Source organism: Astatotilapia calliptera, chromosome 23 (genome assembly GCF_964374335.1).
Source record: "Astatotilapia calliptera chromosome 23, fAstCal68.1, whole genome shotgun sequence".
NCBI classification, from domain to species: Eukaryota; Metazoa; Chordata; class Actinopteri; order Cichliformes; family Cichlidae; genus Astatotilapia; species Astatotilapia calliptera.
In genome coordinates this window covers 24,363,042-24,368,686 of record NC_137443.1, presented here as the reverse complement: position 1 = coordinate 24,368,686, position 5,645 = coordinate 24,363,042, and the positions used below count along the sequence as shown (strand labels likewise).

Here is a 5,645-nt window from a genome sequence, read left to right as displayed (position 1 = left end):
TGGGAGTGATGTCTCACTCAGTTGTTTATATGCTAAATTTAAAGTGGGCTTATTAAGCTTTTTCTAGTTTTCTGTCATGTGTGCACTCACCATGCACTTTAGTATACCAAGTTAAACTTCTTAATATTTAATTATAAAAATCTTAGTTTCTCCCTGGTCCTTGTGAGGTTTCATGAGTCTCCACAGGAACAGAAATGACGCTCAAACAAAGTGGAGCTGAGAGCACAGCTCCTGTGCTGTTCTCTGAGCTCTCCATTCATCTGCTATTCACAATATACCAGCTGTACACTGAACAATCACAGCGTGTTTAAAGGGCATGTCTAGCCCCAGTGGCCTAATGGATAGGGCACTGGCCTCCTAAGCCAGGGATTGTGGGTTCAAATCCCACCTGGGGTGATTTTTCAGCAGAGTGTCGCAGCATAACTGGCCCATAACCCACAAGTTTATGGATCGAAGCCATCCTCTGCTAGACCTTTTAGACAGTTGGCTTTAGAGGCTGTATAATGTGTGAGGGTATCTCTGTAGGACTAACTGGGGCAGAGAAGCCCCACCCACTTGCTTTTCAAAACTATTTGTGAGGGGCATCCAATCAGAATAAAGTTCACTTAAGGGGAGAAAAGCTAAACTGGCTTTTTGCAAACAGAAGAAACCATAAGGGGGAACACTGAGGCCCAGTATAAGATAAGGTATTCCACCATAATCGCACTAGTTTTTATCGAGTGGAAGTTACTGCAGGCATCTTTTAGCTAAACACCAGAAAAGCTCAACTGTGTCAGCAAATAATTTATTCAACTTCTTTTGCTGCCAAAACCTTGTCTCACCTCGAGAGACAAGAATGTCTAATTCTATGTCAAATACTTCACGTGAGTTTTACAAGTCCTTGTTCACCTGTAAATTGAGAAGTGTGAGCCTAAACGAGCCGACTGCAAGAATGCAACAAAGTAAACTTTCTCTGCCGAGACTGAAGTCTGCAGGTGTGATTGCACCTTCGCTCGACTTTAATCCCATTTCCTAAAATCTGCGCTTCCTGATGAAAATCCACTGCGTGCCTACAATTCACACAGCTTTTGTCACATTAGTCAACAAGGCCCTGTGACTACAGGCTGTTTACAAAGTGAAGCCTCTCTCCTCTCTGTCACGTCGCGCTGCGACTGGAGGGGGAGCCGCGCAATCAAAGCTCGCCGAACACACGTCATCCTTTGAGGGGGTCTTTGAAATCTGGCCCTCATCCGCACACGGTGAGCGCATCACGCCGCATTAGACAGTTTGTGGAATAAATATTTGACGGCCGGCAATATCACAAGATGCAGAGGAACCTCCTAGCACGCAGCTGTTCGCCCCCCCCACTCCCAATCACCGTCTCCCCTCCCATCCTTTATCCTCTGCCCTGCCTGCCTCCTGCAGACAGAGAGCTGGTTTAAAGCTCAATTGTGCATTTTGCAGATAAAGTAGCAAAACTACTAGAGGCGGTGTTGTGAGCGCTCGTTGCCAGGGCAACACTGGTAGGGAGACCTGGTTCTCCATTACTACTTAATTTAGGCGCTCTAATTGCATTCCACACAATCTGTGGCCACAGCGTTACGCAGAGGAAAGGAAGGAAAAGTTAGGGCGGGGGAATGGTTGGGGGTCGTTCCTTGGTAAACCCCCGCCTGGGAGCACATGCACAGCGAAGACGGGGCAAAATGGCTTTGAAATTTGCTTTTTATTGCTTTTTTGTGGTGGTAGAATGTTTAGCTTAAACATGAACCGCACCACTAAATTTAAATGTTACTCTTCTTTTACTCTCAAGAGTGTCTTTAATTCCCAGTCGCTGAAAATTGGTGAATATCATCAGAAGTTAAACGTATTGTCTAATGTGTGATAGAAGGAGGAGCTTCTGAGGGAGAGGCTGTGTAATAATGAGAAGTCTGGGGTCTGAATCTTAAACAATCAATAATATAGCAGGTGTAAGATAAAATGAATAAGCAGAAACTCCCCACCGTCACCAAGCGCTGCTCATATAAGTATAATATAAACGGAGTAACCACTGGTTGCTTGGGGAAAATGTGTGGTCTCCAACTGGTTGGTGAGTGGTTGCTGGCAGCTATGAAATTGATTGCTAAATGTCCCATTCATGTATGCCCAGAGACTAGTCAGAACCACCTGACCACCTCTGGTCGGTAGAGAAGAATGACTATTCCTCTTATTGAGGGACGTTTAAGGAGGTATATGTTCCAGCGGATCGATCCAAATATTGATAGTATCGATACCAATGCTGGTATTTATTTTGGATAGATACTGCTACTTTGTTTGTATCCTCTAAGTTTAGCATGTAGCCCAATGAATTGTGTTAAATCATTTTCTGCATATGAAAAAATATACCTCAAACATGCACTATGTCTGAACCTTTTTGCATTGACTGTCACATCTGTTTATTTATATCCTGTAGCACATTTAAACAACAGAAGATGACCCAAAGTGCTTTAGTGACAGACACATTTATGTTCCAGCTCTCCAAAAAAAGCCAGTTTCAGAATACTTTTGGTTGTTTTGACTACAGTGGGGCAAAAAAGTATTTAGTCAGCCACCGATTGTGCAAGTTCCCCTGCTTAAAATGATGACAGAGGTCAGTAATTTGCACCAGAGGTACACTTCAACTGTGAGAGACAGAATGTGAAAAAAAAAATCCATGAATCCACATGGTAGGATTTGTAAAGAATTTATTCGTAAATCAGGGTGGAAAATAAGTATTTGGTCACCTCAAACAAGGAAAATCTCTGGCTCTCACAGACCTGTAACGTCTTCTGTAAGAAGCTTTTCTGTCCCCCACTCGTTACCTGTATGAATGGCACCTGTTTGAACTCATCATCTGTATAAAAGACACCTGTCCACAGCCTCAAACAGTCAGACTCCAAACTCCGCCATGGCCAAGACCAAAGAGCTTTCGAAGGACACCAGGAAAAGTATTGTAGACCTGCACCAGACTGGGAAGAGTGAATCTACAATAGGCAAGCAGCTTGGTGTGAAAAAATCAACTGTGGGAGCAATCATCAGAAAATGGAAGACATACAAGACCACTGATAATCTCCCTCGATCTGGGCTCCACGCAAGATCTCATCCCGTGGGGTCAAAATGATCATGAGAACGGTGAGCAAAGATCCCAGAACCACACGGGGGGACCTGGTGAATGACCTGCAGAGAGCTGGGACCAAAGTAACAAAGGTCACCATCAGTAACACACTACAACGGCAGGGAATCAAATCCCGCAGTGCCAGACGTGTTCCGCTGCTGAAGCCAGTGCACGTCCAGGCCCGTCTGAAGTTTGCCAGAGAGCACATGGATGATACAGCAGAGGATTGGGAGAATGTCATGTGGTCAGATGAAACCAAAGTAGAACTTTTTGGTATAAACTCAACTCGTCGTGTTTGGAGGAAGAAGAATACAGAGTTGCATCCCAAGAACACCATACCTACTGTGAAGCATGGGGGTGGAAACATCATGCTATGGGGCTGTTTTTCTGCCAAGGGGACAGGACGACTGATCCATGTTAAGGACAGAATGAATGGGGCCATGTATCGTGAGATTTTGAGCCAAAACCTCCTTCCATCAGTGAGAACTTTGAAGATGAAACGAGGCTGGGTCTTCCAACATGACAATGATCCAAAACACACCGCCCGGGCAACAAAGGAGTGGCTCCGTAAGAAGCATTTGAAAGTCCTGGAGTGGCCTAGCCAGTCTCCAGACCTCAACCCCATAGAAAATCTGTGGCGGGAGTTGAAAGTCCGTGTTGCTCGGCGACAGCCCCAAAACATCACTGCTCTCGAGAAGATCTGCATGGAGGAATGGGCCAAAATACCAGCTACTGTGTGTGCAAACCTGGTAAAGACCTATAGTAAACGTTTGACCTCTGTTATTGCCAACAAAGGTTATGTTACAAAGTATTGAGTTGTATTTTTGTTATTGACCAAATACTTATTTTCCACCCTGATTTACGAATAAATTCTTTACAAATCCTACCATGTGGATTCATGGATTTTTTTTTTTTCACATTCTGTCTCTCACAGTTGAAGTGTACCTCTGGTGCAAATTACTGACCTCTGTCATCATTTTAGGTGGGGGAACTTGCACAATCGGTGGCTGACTAAATAATTTTTTGCCCCACTGTAAGTCACTGCTCTCCCCTACAGAAGCTCGCTTTATAGTATAAAAGTATCAGTACTGATATTGGCAATACTGGCCCTGTATTTACTTTTACCGTATTGCGCGGCACTCATAACAAGTTATTTTGGTGCTTTTCCAGACTCTCTACCTTTGCTTTTTGTTAGTGCCCGTTCTGTTGAGGTGCAGAACTTTCAGCTATGAAAACATTGTTACACCACCTGGCTAGCTAGTATTATCCAGATTGCCATTTGACAGTATAATATTGTAAATGTACGATAGTGGCTTGAAGTATACCTGTTATTTGTAGATTATAATTTGTTATGTCATATAATTAGAGCTATCCCATTCCATTGAATTTGAGGACGACTGGTGGGTCACTAAGTTGCTTTAGACTTTTAAAGACTGTGTGTCTATGTGTGTGTGTGAAAAAGAGATAGAGGGAGGGAGTGAAAGTGGAGTAAAATTGTTCTAATTGTTCAAGCTTCTGGCCTCAGAGCTCTTATTCCCTTTCAAAAGCAGTGCGCACACACAAACACACACACACGCATGCAGCCCTGCAAGCTTCACCGTCCCTTTGAACCTCCACAGGCCGTGGCCCTGAGAGAAAGCTGGCCCACGATGCTTTTCTTCAGCTGGGGGTTTGAAATGATTGGTAACTGTTGAGCCAGTGTTTTCAGGTCCCTGACCCCCAGCACTGAAGTGCTACAGACACTAGATCCAACATAGCCCCAATTATCCTGCACTCTCTCCAGCCACTTCAGTGACCTGGCGAACACCCCGCCTCAACTACACGGCAAAAAAAGAGAAAAAAAAAAAGCTGACAGTCTTTGTGCTGTGAAGGTACTGCTTTAAAAAAATGAAGAAAACGTGTTTAACTTTGAATGCAACAAAGCAGAATTTGGACACATATAAGCCATACATTTGTAACGCTATTGTGAATGCAGCACAGGTGAATCAGCCTATTGCATCATCAAAGCCTCTGTGAGCTGCTTCGAAAGCTGCTTTTAACTCGCCCGAAGCACAAACTATCACAAGCAATCGCAAAACCTGAAAGAAACGCAAGGACTCAACATTTTCCACATCCAGTACTCACATTACAAAACACAGAGACGCACAAGGAAGGAAAATAATGTCAGACAAGGTGTTCTGATCACAAGGCATTTCCATTTTTCAGGGATTTACAATCGATATGGATGCCATCCAGCCTCTGGTCTCCTGTGCATTAGAAACTGTTTATTTCCCATCCAGGACGGTCATTGTAGAACAGTTTTAAGATAAAAAAAAAAAAAAGAGTTACAGATTCAGCTCTCAAGGTTTCTTGCCTCTATCTGTGTATCCAAGCCTGGCAAATCCTGGTTTAGCAGGAATTATACGGAGAAGCTTCTGGAACACACGGCACAGAGTTAGGCCAAGTTTCATACAATGTAATACAAAGAAGAAATCAAGTAAATTTCAAAGGTTTCCACTAAAATAATCCCTAAACATTGTTTTGATTGTATTTTGAA

The 5,645-nt window shown here is 43.6% G+C and overlaps 1 non-coding gene across 1 annotated transcript; it reads left to right on the top strand.

Moving 5' to 3' along the window:
• The first annotated feature begins 323 nt into the window (after positions 1-323).
• trnar-ccu (transfer RNA arginine (anticodon CCU)) lies at positions 324-396 on the top strand. Its single transcript has one exon. It is a non-coding gene; the product is annotated as a tRNA-Arg (tRNA).
• Positions 397-5,645: the final 5,249 nt, after the last annotated feature.